The sequence below is a fragment of the Triticum aestivum genome, chromosome 5A, assembly GCF_018294505.1.
Source record: "Triticum aestivum cultivar Chinese Spring chromosome 5A, IWGSC CS RefSeq v2.1, whole genome shotgun sequence".
Classification (NCBI taxonomy): Eukaryota; Viridiplantae; Streptophyta; class Magnoliopsida; order Poales; family Poaceae; genus Triticum; species Triticum aestivum.
Window position 1 is genome coordinate 686,520,164 of NC_057806.1, and position 15,854 is coordinate 686,536,017.

The 15,854-nt window shown below is 46.8% G+C and overlaps 1 pseudogene; it reads left to right on the forward strand.

Annotated features, from left to right (window-relative positions):
* LOC123101806 (riboflavin biosynthesis protein PYRD, chloroplastic-like) overlaps window positions 1–9,242 on the forward strand; it is a 55,180-nt pseudogene extending 45,938 nt beyond the window's left edge.
* The last annotated feature ends 6,612 nt before the right edge of the window (window positions 9,243–15,854 follow it).

Sequence of the window (15,854 nt, forward strand, 5' to 3'; positions counted from 1 at the left end):
CAGTTCGCCTTAAGTAAAGCTCCTCCAGCAATGCCCAACATTGGTTTTACCATTTGCCACCTATCCTTTTCTTTTCCCTTGGGAGTCGCGCTCCTGAGGGTCATCATTATTTTACCCCCGGGCCAGTGCTCCTCTGAGTGTTGGTCCAACTTGTCAGCCGCCGGTGGCCACCAGGGGCAACTCTGGGCTGGCCTACCAGAAGTTTGGACGATCCGGTGTGCCCTGAGAAAGAGATATGTGCAGCTCCTATCGGGATTTGTCGGCACATTCGGGCGGTGTTGCTGGTTTAGTTTTACCCTGTCGAAATGTCTTGTAGAACCGGGATACCGAGTCTGATCGGAATGTCTCGGGAGGAGGTCTATTCCTTCGTTGACCGTGAGAGCTTGTGATGGGCTAAGTTGGGACTCCCCTGCAGGGATTTGAACTTTCGAAAGACGTGCCCGCGGTTATGGGCAGATGGGAATTTGTTAATGTCCAGTTGTAGATAACTTGAACCTTAACTTAATTAAAATACATCAACTGCGTGTGTAACCGTGATGGTCTCTTCTCGGTGGAGTCCGGGAAGTGAACACGGTGTTAGAGTTATGCTTGATGTAGGTTGTTTTAGGATCACTTCTTGATCATAATTTTATCGACCGTGCTTTTCCTTCTCTTCTCTATCTCATTTGCGTATGTTAGCCACCATATATGCTAGTCGCTTGCTGCAGCTCCACTTCATACCTTTTACCTTAACCATAAGCTTAAATAGTCTTGATCGCGAGGGTGCGAGATTTGCTGAGTCCCTGTGGCTCACAGATACTTCCAAAACCAGTTTGCAGGTGCCGATGTTACAGAGCAGGTGACGCAACCAAGCTCAAGGAGGAGCTCGATGAAGATCTTGTCCTTTGTGTTGTTTCGTTCTAGTTGATCAGTAGTGCAGCCCAGTTGGGGTCGATCGGGGACCTTTGTCGCTTTTGGGGTTCTTCTTTTATTTTGGTTCCGTAGTCAGACCATGAGTGTATTTGGATGATGTAATGTTTTATTCATGTAATTGTGTGAAGTGGCGATTGTAAGCCAACTATGTATCTTTCCCTTATGTATTACATGGGTTGTGTGAAGATTACCTCACTTGCGACATTGCTTTCAATGCGGTTATGCCTCTAAGTCGTGCTTCGACACGTGGGAGATATAGCCGCATCAAGGGCGTTACAGTACCTCTATGCTCGGCTGCTTATTTTCACATACTTACTTAGTACTAGTTATGTGACTCACGAGTCCAGCTTCCATTTTTCGCGTACATCATTCACGAACACCATGTGTCGTTCTTCATTTCGAGTTTGCATCGGTCGTCCGGGGCTGCAACTCAGTTGAAACACTACACTTCCATTTTATTTGAGCCAGTATTCCAATGAGTTCGGTCGGATCCGTCGCTTCGACAAGTTCGAACGGATCCTTCGCTCTCTCAGACTCTTGCTGGTCAACCAGCAAGCCCCTTGCACTCCCAACATGTGTCTATGGGTGTTATTCACACTAATCATTTCAGCACACATCAAATTTCCTCGAGAAATTATTTCGTTGGCTTGTGCCATTTTTACACAAGTTATGCGATCACTCGACGGCCCTATGCGCCAACTTCATCGCTGCTCGGACTCGGTCACCGTACCGGTCCTAGCGCACCACAACACCGACCTTGTCACCTGTTGGCTTCAAACACATTCGGCCAACCCCTCAGAGGAATCCTCTTCATCATATCAATGACATAGACCTCGTCAAGCATGAGACTGATAAGTCCCTTTTATAATTAAATTGCACACTTCACTCCCTGCGAGTTTGCCTCTTTCGAGCATCACTCGGAAGCTTCTCCTCATCTTTACCCGAGTCTGACTTGATGAATTACAAATTATCCATTCAAAACTATATTTCTTGTATTCTGGCACGTCCGTTGTCGAAGCCTATAGTACGCTCGGGGGCTACGCCGCACTCGGGAGCTGCAGCTCATTCGGAATGACACTCTCCTAAGTGGTCGAGTACTTCATCAGCAGTCAGACCCTTCACTTCAACAAGTACATTCGATCCGTCACTTTGACAAATTACATAATCACCCAGACACTCTGCACGCCATCTTCGTTCCTACTCAGACTCAGTTGTCGCACCGGTCTTGTTGCGCCGCAGCCACACTACACCGACCTCGTCACTACATCAACTTCGAAAGCATCTGGCTAACTCCTTCAAGGACCATTTTTGCCACTTGGCTGGACACTTAGTCCTTCACTCGGCCACCTCACCTAGCATCACTCGGCCGCCCCGCACGTCGCCACTCGGATTTGCACATCTTCACCACTCGGCCGCCCTCGTGTTGCCACTCGGTTGTGCACGTCTTCACCACTCGGCCGCCCCGCACGTTGCCACTTGGTTGTGCACGTCTTCACCACTCGGCCGCCCCACGCGTCGCCACTCAGATCTGCACGTCTTCACCACTCGGCCGCCCCGCGCGTCGCCACTCGGTTGTACACGTCCTCGCCCCTCGGCCGCCCTACGCGTCACCATCAGTTGGACATGTCCTCACCTCTACACCCCCAACACTGGAACAACTAAGTTACTCATATGTTCAAACCTCATATCACACTCTGTAGCAATCTTACCTTTTTCGAGCATCACTCGGGGGCTTCGCATAGCCCTGGGCCATGTCGCCCTCATGGGTTACGCCCATTTGGTCAACCTATTGATCACATTAGGAATATTCTTCTGACCATACATGCTCGGTTTGCCGAAAATCTATAAGGGTAGTACTGTCCACTCGGACGATCACCCAAATCATTACCTGAAGTCATCTTTAAGACTGCAAAGGGTGAAAACAATGCTCCTCTACGGATACACTTGACCCTTATCCTAGGCTCCAAGGCGTCAGTTTCCCAAACTTGGACTCAGAGATAGCATGAGCTGGTGTTCCCCCAGGATAATGAGTGACCTCTCTCCGAAGAGTCAGCCCACACACTAAGCCCGCCAGTCGGGTTTCATAGCACGTCCATGTCAGACCACTAGTCTATCTCCTCCGGGAGACATACGAGTGCCACCAAGTTTTTCCTTGCAGTCAACATACCCCGATCAGTCGGGAAGCATGTCCGCTCGGACAAATATCCCTCTCATGCAAAAGGGTTAAAACGAAGCTCCTCTACGGATACAATGTACTCTTGCGAATACCCCTTTCACACAAAATCTAACGGTCAATATAAGAAGTACTACTGGAACGATTACTCCCTGGAGTGTCCGGCTTTTTTCTACAGTCGACAGTTTCAAAGCCGAATTCATTCACCATGCCGAGAGCATGAAGATTCACCTGCTTAATCGAGTTCCAGGCTGAATTTATTTACCGTGCCGAGTGCATGGAGATCATTCCGACTGACTCAGCTCTAGGCTGAGCTTATTTACCATGTCAAGCACCTGAAGATGCATCCGATTGACTCAATTTCAGACTAAAAGATATTTACCGTGTTGACTGCGTGGAGGTTTACTAGGAGACTTAAACCCTCTGCCCGACTCATCTAGTCCGACAGAGGCTCGGGGACTACACCCAGCGGGTGCACTCAGCGTGCCCCCACTAGAAGAGAACTCAGAAAGAACATTTTGCTCGATGCAAAACCAGCTCCAGAATTACTCAACCTCCGAGTCAGAGAAGAACAAGTTCGATCAGTACCATCTAAGAAGAGTTTTAGTTCTCTCAGACCCCCGCCGACTGCCCGCAGTCGATGGCGGTCTCGGGGACTACACCCAGTGGGTGCACTCAGCGTGCCCCCACTGGAGTAATCTCCACTCGGTACGGCCTGACCAGTCCGAGTGATGAAAAACAACAAAAAAGACAGGCTCTAAGACTCCCGCCGACTGTTGCTATCCACTCGGAATGGTCCGCCCGGTCCGAGTGATGGGCAAACAACAACAAAAAAGACATGCTCTAAGACTCCCGCCGACTGCCCGTAGTCGACGGCAGTCTCTGGGACTACACCCAGTGGGTGCACTCAGCGTGCCCCCACTAGAATGGTATCAACTCGGAATGGTCCGCCCGGTCCGAGTGATAACCAAACAACAAAAAAAGACACGTTCCAGGCGTGAAGAAATTCTGAGTAATCAGTTACTCAATGCAGGACCAGCTCCAAATCACTCCAAAAAAATTGCTTTAAGGTGAGTTTAACGCTCCTCCGCGGACCCGTTTGAGCTCATTTCACTCGGACACCATACAGTCTGGAATCCGTCAAGGTAACATGCGGAGATAAGATCGCCGGGTGACCAGAGGGAGTTCATAAGTGCCTCCGCAGCACTCGACTCATCTGGGAATTCACCTCGACTCGACCCGCTCAACCTCGACCGATTGGGGGCTAATGACGAGGACATGTATTGGGGGTAGGGTAACAGGCCTGACCTAAAGGCCCTACCCATGGACACCGTATAGTTTGTACTGGACCCCTGGGCCAGATCGCCGTCCAGATGTACCGCAACTTGAAAGTCACTCGGACGGTGATAACCACTCGGAGCACGGCACTTCACTCGACGAGCTCATTCCACTCGACCGTGTAACTCACTCGGATATGCAAAGACCAATAGTCAGCATGACGGTTTTGTAGTGGGCAGGCATTATGGCATTGATTCTCCACCGTGTAACATAAGGGGTGAGGGGGTGGCACACTCTATATAAGCCACCCCCACCACTAGACTAAGGGGTCTTTTCTTCCACCTCTCTCTCTTTCTAACCATTAGTCTAAGGACATAGCTCAAGCATGGAGATCCGCTCTCCCCTCTCTCTCAAACACACATTGTAATCTCCGGATACATACTCAGATAAAACAAAGCCTCTCCGGAGCACGAGATGTAGGGTTGTTATCTCCACCGTGAGAGACCCGAACTCGCTAAAACCACCGTGTCACCCATATGCATCTTGATATATCATGCTCCTTTATCCTACCCTCTCTTGTTGTCGGAATCGTTACCACGACACATCATTCATCCAGTTTTCCACGTATCCCAACTGTGCGAGCATTACCGCTGTCGGAACAGGCGCTGGAGGAGTTACGAACTGAGGCAGCATCCAGCCCCGAACCGGTGGAAATCCTGGGTACTGATCTCCACCGCGGGGGCAAGAACCAAATCCCGCAAGTGCTCATCCGCTGGACCGGGCAACCGGCATCACTGGCGACCTAGGAGGACCGCGGCGAGCTGCAACACCATTATCCAGAGGCTCCAGCTTAATAGGGGGCAAGCTGGTTCTCAAGAAGGGGGGAATGTTACGGCCCAACCTACTGCACCAGCCAACACCAGTGACCAAGCCCAAGAGAAGAATAAACGAGCCCGCAAGCCCAACAAGCGCTACGGCGGCCCAAAATGGACGACCTAACTACTTAAGCGAGAGAGCACCAGGGGAGAAGGCAGGCAGAAACAATACACTGGAGGCATGGTTCTCACTCTCGATCCCCTTCTCTCTATATCTCATGAACCCTAGATCGAAATTCTCCAATTCCTCTATACTCTGACTCTGATTGTGCCAAATTATCTAGTGGGAGCGTAATAGGCCGCGTCATCGTCCGCGAGGGCCAAGTCGTCGGCGAGGGATTCCACCCCAAAGCCGGCCAGCCCCATGCCGAGGTCACACCTGTTCTCAATTTGGTGTTCACTCTATGAGATTACGAATGATTTGTAGGATTATGTTTGTTGCAAAGCATGGTAATTCAACGACTCTCTCATCTTTCAAACCTTGGATGGTCGTTAACAAAGCATGGCATGACTTTGCCTAATCTTTCAGAAAACAGTCAGTCCCCTAATCTTCATGGTCATACTGGTAACTAGGCCTCATGTTAGTTCCCAATCTTCATATGATCCCTAATTTCACTAACAATTCACTTCTCTTGGTAAAACCAGCGCCATTATTCGGTACTGTTCCAATACTGCCTTCATCGCATGCTTACTGGGAAGAAAAGCTCAGAAACGCCGGGATAGATGTAAGGATTGGCGTGGAGGAAGCGTTATGTCTCAGATTGAATGAGGCTTACCTTCATCGCATGCTTACTGGGAAGGCCTTTGCAACTTTGAGGTAGATATTCCACTACAAATATCTTGCTAGAATTCTAGATTGTGGTGATATCAGAACCCAGATTTTTGCCACTTTATAATTATAGGTGTAGCTTAATTTTTCAATATAAGTTGCACAATATGTTCAAATTTTGTGTGCTACAACTATGGTTAGGAAATTGTAGAACACTCATTGCTTTAGCCATTTAGTGTAGTGATGTTTATATTTCATACTGCTGCATATCATGTTTTCTTTGAATACAATGTGTGATGCTGCTGCTGATGTTTTATCTATTACACTGAACTCAGAACTACAATCTCGATGAACGGAATTGTCATAAATCAAATTGGGAGCGGAGCTGATCAACCAGGAGGATACTACTCAGAGTTGGCGAAAGAATACGACTGAGTAGAGAAAGGAGCTGCAGCGTGGCATGGCGGTCTTTTATCTATGGGTGGTAGGCTTATCCGTACTAAAACTTGTTTGAGTAATGTAATTAGTCATTTACTTAACTTTTTGCGTCTACCAAAGGGAGTAGGCAAAATAATCGATTTCTTTCGAGCCAGGTGCTTTGGCAAGAGAAAGAGGGGGTTAGGAAGTTTCATTTAGTTAACTGGCTTGATGTTTGTCAACTTAGGGACCAAGGGGGGTTGGGTGTTACTAATCTGGATATCAAGAATATTAATCTTTTGTGTAAATGGCTCTGGAGACTTGAGAATGAAGATTGGGATTGGCAGGAGATGATTAGAGCAAAGTATTTGAAGAGGAAAACTTTGTCTCAATGTGAGTCATCTCCTGCCAACACACATTTCTGGAATGGTATCATGAGTGTTAAAGATATCGTTTACAACTGTTATCAGAGAATTGTTGGACGTGGGTGTAAAACTAGATTTTGGGAAGATGCTTGGATCCACAACAAGCCTCTCTGTCAACTTTTTCCTCGCTTGTACAAACTTACTTTCCATCAAAACATTACGGTTGCTAAAGCATTTGAACAAGATTTTAACTGCATTAGATTTAGGAGATGTTTATATGGGGAGACATTGGATATGTGGAATAAACTTCTAGATATGTGCAGTCAGGTTGTTTTGAGTGAGGAACCTGGCAATGTCAAATGGCTTTTGACCACCTCTGGCCAGTTCTCTATTAAATCTCTTTATCAATATATTATTGCTAGGAGAGTAGTGTTCCCTTTTAAGTTTCTGTGGAAACTGAAGGTACCTTTGAAAATTAAGGCTTTTATTTGGTTAGTTATCAAAGGGAGGATCCTGACCAATAAAAAAGGCTGGAAAGGCACCAACAAATGTGAATTTTGTGATGCCAATGAATGTATTGACCATCTGCTTTTCACTTGCTCTTTTTCTCAGTTTCTTTGGAATGTAGTTGGGAGTGCTTTGGGAAATCCCCAAACACCCATGTCATTCTTTGACTTTTGCCAGAATTGGCTTCCTAAGTATACTGGGAAAGATAGAGTGGTTATAGCTATTGGTACGACTGCTTTATTATGGTCGATCTGGAAAACAAGACATAAATCTTGCTTTCAAAGTTCTTTACCTAAAAATCCTATTGATATTATCTTCTCCTTATGTTCTGTGTTGGATTCGTGGGGTGTGCTATAGAAAAGAGGAGTGCAAAAAACTCTTAAGGAAGTGACCAAGAGGTTGGCCCGGATAGCGAGGGACGTCTTCAAGCGTGCTTACAGCTGGGGGCCTGCTGTACGGAGGCTCTGTTGATCAAGTGGTGATAGATGTAGCATTTGCGATGATCTCTCTTGTTCTTTTGCTATAGCACCCTGTAGGTGCAGAGTTTGGTATCTCAGGTTGTAGTGAGTTTTTTCACCTGATGCAAAAATGTTAGCCAAAAAAATGTAGCGACGGTGCTTTGGAGCGGTCTTTTGTTGTAGCATCCTGTAGGTGCAGTCGAAGTGCCTCAAGATGTAGGAGTAGTTTTTTTTCATGATGCATATGTTAGGCATCGAAAAAAGTAAAGTTTGTATGAAACTTGATTCATATGCTATGACTCCATTTTTGTGATGAAAATGGGGGCTGTGTGGCCCCTCTGATCGAAAAAATACGACTGAGTTATAATTTCAAGCGACATGGCCAAGACGACCACCTTACCAATATCAAAGGAGCCAGGGGTAAAGCAGCCTCTTTACATCATCATAGCGCAGGGAGAAGGTTCCAAATTCCACATCCCGTTTCTCCAGGAAGAGTTTGCATCTAACGCCATAGCCCTGGCCGATAGTCCCATCGCCGTGGAGACAGCGGGAGTTGGTGTCTTGGCCCTCGACCAGATGAACCTAGAGTCCATCTTTCGACAACTCACGGATCGGGAGTTGTGCAGTGTGCTGGTGGATTTCCGAGATGCCGGAGGTGTCCTGGCACCGCTGCTGAGCAAGTTTCAGGAGGACAAGCTGCTGAAATTTGAGATGGGCTCTAGGCCCATATAGCAATTTCTGAAAAATCTCTAAGGGCCCATGAGGGTTATATGGCACTAGGTGTAGTGGGAAGTTTAGTCCCACCCCGGAAGTGGAAAAGGAGTTGGACCTCCTTATAAGGGTTTCTCTTCTAAATGCTGTTGGAGCTTGAGAAGAGAAGAGGCCCTCGCGCACTCCTCCTCCGCCGCCCGCCTCGCCATGCCTCGGCGCGTCGCATGTTGCGGGATTGAGCCGAGCTGAGCTCACAGCTGCGCGCTTAATTTTGCCAGTCACTAACGGAGAGTTCTCTGACCTGTGCGGTGTCTCCTAACCCTAGCCGCCACAAACAGATCACATCTGCTCCCACGCGCACACCCACTATCGTTCCCTTGCTGCTGCCACCGGTCACTCCATCCCGTCCGCCTTGTACACGGTCGACGGGAGAGCAGGTCTCCGAAACCACGCCCTTCTGGTTCCTGTATGGGGTGAGGGGCGAATAGGTTTTTGGGCAGCGATCACACGACTGCTCGCTTCCGATCGTCTACTTCCTCAACGTCCGCGTCGCCTTCATCATCACCATGTTCACCGACGCAGAACGTGACGCCGCCGAGAAAGCTGAAGCCGACAAGAAGGCCGCCGAGGACGCCACTGTTGCCACCAAAGCCGCGGCCTCTGCATGTCCTACTAGAGGGTATAACTCGTTTATCCCGCTCCTACTGTTTCCTGTTTTAGCCATGCTAGCGTTATACGTAGATCTTTCTGCAATTATCGTAGTATGTTCTAGCTTGACTGAATATCAGTATGTGTTTATTTGTGTCAATGCCATGCTAGTGATTTACTCATGGATTAATTTAATTGAGAAATTGCCTATTTACTCAACAATCCAAAAACCTATTATGTGTAGGAATTTTTCGGCAAGTGGCTTTGCCGCTGCACTAAAACCGGATAAGTTTACCGGTTCGTATTTTAAGCGTTGGCAGACTAAGACCACTTTATGGCTCACGGCTATGAACGTGTTCTGGGTCACCGGTGTCTCCACGGGAACGATTGCTCCTGAACAGGAGAAGGCGTGCAAGGAGGCCACTGTTGTGTTCCTCGGAGCAGTTCTTAGCGTGAACGGAGATAAACTGGTCGACGCATATTTACATGGGCATGTCGCCAAGGACTTGTGGGAGGCACTCGAATCTAAGTTCGGGGCCGCCGATGCCGGGAGCGAGATGTATATTATAGAGCAGTTCCACGATTACAAGATGGTTGAAAACCATCCTGTATTGGAGCAGGTGTTGGGGAACGTAGCAGAATTTTAAAATTTTCTACGCATCACCAAGATCAATCTATGGAGTCATCTAGCAACGAGGGAGAGGGGAGTGCATCTACATACCCTTGTAGATCACGAGCGGAAGCATTCAAGAGAACGAGGTTGATGGAGTCGTACTCGTCGTGATCAAATCACCGATGACCGAGCGCCGAACGGACGACACCTCCGCGTTCAACACACGTACGGTTGGGAGAGACATCTCCTCCTTCTTGATCCAGCAAGGGGAGAGGAGAGGTTGATGGAGATCCAGCAGCACGATGGCGTAGTGGTGGAAGCAGCGGGATCTCGGCAGGGCTTCGCCAAGCACCAACGAGAGGGAGAGGTGTCACGGGGGGAGAGGAGGCGCCAGGGACTTGGGTGCGGCTACCCTCCCTCCCCTCCACTATATATAGGGGCCAGGGGGGGAGGCGCCGGCCCCTCTAGATCCCATCTAGATGGGGGGGGCAAGGGGGTGGCTTGGCCCCCAAGCCAGGTGGAGGCGCCCCCACCCCTAGGGTTTCTAACCCTAGGCGCAGGGGGAGGCCCATGGGGGGTGCACCAGCCCACCAAGGGCTGGTTCCCTACCCACTTCAGCCCATGGGGCCCTCCGAGATAGGTGGCCCCACCCGGTGGACCCCTGGGATCCTTTCGGTGGTCCCGGTACAATACTGATGACGCCGAAACTTTCCCATTGGCCGAAACTGGACTTCCTATATACAAATCTTTACCCCCGAATCATTCCGGAACTCCTCATGACATCCAGGATCTCATCCGGGACTCCGAACAACTTTCGGGTTACCGCATACTAATATCTCTACAACCCTAGCGTCACCGAACCTTAAGTGTGTAGACCCTACGGGTTCGGGAACCATGCAGACATGACCGAGACAACTCTCCGGCCAATAGCCAACAGCGGGATCTGGATACCCATGTTGGCTCCCACGTATTCTACGATGATCTCATCGGATGAACCATGATGTCGAGGATTCAATCAATCCCGTCTTCAATTCCCTTTGTCAATCGGTACGTTACTTGCCCGAGATTCGATCGTCGGTATTCCAATACCTCGTTCAATCTCGTTCCCGGCAAGTCACTTTACTCGTTCCGTAACACATCATCCCGTGACCAACCCTTAGTCACATTGAGCTCATTACGATGATATTTTACCGAGTGGGCCCAGAGATACCTCTCCGTCATGCAGAGTGACAAATCCCAGTCTCGATTTGTGTCAACCCAACAGACACTTTCAGAGATACTCGTAGTGCACCTTTATAGTCACCCAGTTACGTTGTCACGTTTGGCACACCCAAAGTATTCCTACAGTATCTGGGAGGTGCACAATCTCATGGTCTAAGGAAAAGATACTTGACATTCGAAAAGCTCTAGCAGACGAACTACATGATCTTGTGCTATGCTTAAGATTGGGTCTTGTCCATCACATCATTCTTCTAATGATGTGATCCCATTATCAATGACATCTAATGTCCATAGCCAGGAAACCATGACTATCTATTGATCAACGAGCTAGTCAACTAGAGGCTTACTAGGGACATGTTGTGGTCTATATATTCACACATGCATTACGATTTCCGGATAACACAATTATAGCATGAACAATAGACAATTATCATGAACAAGGAAATATAATAATAACCATTTTATTATTGCCTCTAGGGCATATTTCCAACAGTATCCCACTTGCACTAGAGTCAATAATCTAGTTACATTGTGATGAATCGAACAACCATAGAGTTCTGGTGTTGATCATGTTTTGCTCGAGGAAGAGGTTTAGTCAATGGATCTGCGACATTCAGGTCCATATGCACTTTGCAAATATCTATGTCTCCATTTTGAACATTTTCACGAATGGAGTTGAAGCGACACTTGATATGCATGGTCTTCCTGTGAAACCTGGGCTCCTTGGCAAGGGCAATAGCTCCAGTGTTGTCACAGAAGAGAGTCATCGGGCCCAACGCATTGGGAATAACTCCTAGGTTGGTAATGAACTCCTTCACCCAGATTGCTTCTTGTGCAGCCTCCGAGGCTGCCATGTACTCCACTTCACATGTAGATCCTGCCACGACGCTTTGCTTGCAACTGCTGTTGGGGAACCTAGTAATTTCAAAATTTTCCTACGCACACGCAAGATCATGGTGATGCATAGCAACGAGAGGGGAGAGTGTTGTCTACGTACCCTCGTAGACCGACAGTGGAAGCGTTAGCACAACGTGGTTGATGTAGTCGTACGTCTTCATGGCCCGACCGATCAAGCACCGAAACTACGACACCTCCGAGTTCTAGCACACGTTCAGCTCGATGACGATCCCCGGACTCCGATCCAGCAAAGTGTCGGGGAAGAGTTTCGTCAGCACGACGGCGTGGTGACGATCTTGATGTTCTACCGCCGTAGGGCTTCGCCTAAGCACCGCTACAATATTATCGAGGATTATGGTGGAGGGGGGCACCGCACACGGCTAAGGGAATGATCACGAAGATCAACTTGTGTGTCTAGAGGTGCCCCCCTGCCCCCGTATATAAAGGAGCAAGAGGGAGGGGCAGCCGGCCAGGAGGAGGCGCGCCAGGGAGGAGTCCTACTCCTACCGGGAGTAGGACTCCCTCCTTTTTCCTTGTCCAACTAGTAGAGGGGGAAGGAAGGGAGAGAGGAGAGGAAGGAAAGGGGGGGGGCGCCGCCCCCTCCTTGTCCAATTCACACTAGAGGGGGAGGGGGCGCGCGGCCTGCCCTGGCCGCCCCTCCTCTTCTCCACTTTATCCGAAACTTCTCCGGAACACTTCCGGTGTCCAAATATAGCCGTCCAATATATCAATCTTTATGTATCGACCATTTCGAGACTCCTCGTCATGTCCGTGATCACATCCGGGACTCCGAACAATATTCGGTACATCAAAATATATAAACTCATAATGAAACTGTCATCGTAATGTTAAGCGTGCGGACCCTATGGGTTCGAGAACAATGTAGACATGACCGAGACACGTCTCCAGTCAATAACCAATAGCGGAACCTGGATGCTCATATTGGCTCCTACATATTCTACGAAGATCTTTATCGGTCAGACTGCATAACAACATACGTTGTTCCCTTTGTCATCGGTATGTTACTTGCCCGAGATTCGATCATCGGTATCTCAATACCTAGTTCAATCTTGTTACCGGGAAGTCTCTTTACTCGTTTCATAATACATCATCTCGCAACTAACTCATTAGTTGCAATGCTTGTGAGGCTTATGTGATGTGCATTACCGAGAGGGCCAAGAGATACCTCTCCGACAATCGGAGTGACAAATCCTAATCTCGAAATACGCCAACCCAACATGTACCTTTGGAGACACCTGTAGAGCTCCTTTATAATCACCCAGTTACGTTGTGACGTTTGGTAGCACACAAAGTGTTCCTCCGGCAAACGGGAGTTGCATAATCTCATAGTCATAGGAACATGTATAAGTCATGAAGAAAGCAATAGCAACATACTAAACGATCGGGTGCTAAGCTAATGGAATGGGTCAAGTCAATCACATCATTATCCTAATGATGTGATCCCGTTAATCAAATGACAACTCATGTCTATGGTTAGGAAACATAACCATCTTTGATCAACGAGCTAGTCAAGTAGAGGCATACTAGTGACACTCTGTTTGTCTATGTATTCACACATGTATTATGTTTCTGGTTAATACAATTCTAGCATGAATAATAAACATTTATCATGATATAAGGAAATAACTAATAACTTTATTATTGCCTCTAGGGCATATTTCCTTCAGTCTCCCACTTGCACTAGAGTCAATAATCTAGTTCACATCGCCATGTGATTTAACATCAATAGTTCACATCACCATGTGATTAACACCCATAGTTCACATCGACATGTGACCAACACCCAAAGGGTTTACTAGAGTCAATAATCTAGTTCACATTGCTATGTGATTAACACCCAAAGAGTACTGAGGTGTGATCATGTTTTGCTTGTGAGAGAAGTTTAGTCAACGGGTCTGCCACATTCAGATCCGTAAGTATTTTGCAAATTTCTATGTCAACAATGCTCTGCATGGAGCTACTCTAGATAATTGCTCCCACTTTCTATATGTATCTAGATTGAGACTTAGAGTCATCTGGATCAGTGTCAAAACCCTTTAATACGAACCTTTTGTCACCTCCATAATCGAGAAACATATCCTTATTCCATTAAGGATAATTTTGACCAATGTCCAGTGATCTACTCCTAGATCACTATTGTACTCCCTTGCCAAACTCAAGGCAGGGTATATAATAGGTCTGGTACATAGCATGGCATACTTTATAGAACCTATGGCTGAGGCATAGGGAATGACTTTCATTCTCTCTCTATCTTCTGCCGTGGTCGGGTTTTGAGTCTTACTCAACTTCACACCTTTGTAACATAGGCAAGAACTCCTTCTTTGACTGTTCCATTTTGAACTACTTCAAAATCTTGTCAAGGTATGTACTCATTGAAAAACTTATCAAGCGTCTTGATCTATCTCTATAGATCTTGATGCTCAATATGTAAGCAGCTTCATCGAGGTCTTTCTTTGAAAAACTCCTTTCAAACATTCCTTTATGCTTTGTAGAATAATTCTACATTATCTCCGATCAACAATATGTCTTTCACATATACTTATCAGAAATGCTGTAGTGCTCCCACTCACTTTCTTGTAAATACAGGCTTCACCGCAAGTCTGTATAAAACATATGCTTTGATCAACTTATCAAAGCATATATTCCAACTCCGAGATGCTTGCACCAGTCCATAGATGGATCGCTGGAGCTTGCCTATTTTGTTAGTACCTTTAGGATTGACAAAACCTTCTGGTTGCATCATATACAACTCTTCTTTAATAAATCCATTAAGGAATGCAATTTTGTTTATCCATTTGCCAGATTTCATAAAATGCGGCAATTTCTAACATGATTCGGACAGACTTAAGCATAGATACGAGTGAGAAACTCTCATCATAGTCAACACCTTGAACTTGTCGAAAACCTTTTTGCGACAATTCTAGCTTTGTAGATAGTAACACTACTATCAGCGTCCGTCTTCCTCTTGAAGATCCATTTATTCTCAATGGCTCGCCGGTCATTGGGCAAGTCAATCAAAGTCCATACTTTGTTCTGATACATGGATCTCATCTCAGATTTCATGGCCTCAAGCCATTTCGCGGAATCTGGGCTCATCATCGCTTCCTCATAGTTCATAGGCTCGTCATGGTCAAGTAACATGACCTCCAGAACAGGATTACCGTACCACTCTGGTGCGGATCTCACTCTGGTTTACCTACGAGGTTCGGTAGTAACTTGATCTGAAGTTACATGATCATCATCATTAGATTCCTCACTAATTGGTGTAGTAGTCATAGGAACAGATTTCTATGATGAACTACTTTCCAATAAGGGAGCATGTACAGTTACCTCATCAAGTTCTACTTTCCTCCCACTCACTTCTTTTGAGAGAAACTCCTTCTCTAGAAAGGATCCATTCTCAGCAATGAATATCTTGCCTTTGGATCTGTGATAGAAGGTGTACCCACATTTTCTTTTGGGTATCCTATGAAGACGCACTTCTCCGATTTGGGTTTGAGCTTATCAGGTTGAAATTTTTTTCACATAAGCATTGCAACCTCAAACTTTAAGAACCGACAGCTTAGGTTTCTTGCCAAACCATAGTTCATACGGTGTCGTCTCAACAGATTTAGATGGTGCCCTATTTAACGTGAATGTAGCTGTCTCTAATGCATAACCCCAAAACGATAGCGGTAAATCAGTAAGAGACGTCATAGATCGCACCATATCTAATAAAGCACGGTTACGACGTTCGGACACACCATTACACTATGGTGTTCCAGGTGGCGTGAGTAGTGAAACTATTTCACATTGTTTTAACTGAAGGCCAAACTCATAACTCAAATATTTTACTTCTGCGATCATATCGTAGAAACTATTATTTTTGTTACAATGATTCTCCACTTCACTCTAAAATTCTTTGAACTTTTCAAATGTTTCAGACTTGTGTTTCATCAAGTAGATATACTCATATCTGCTCAAATCATCTGTGAAGATCAGAAAATAAT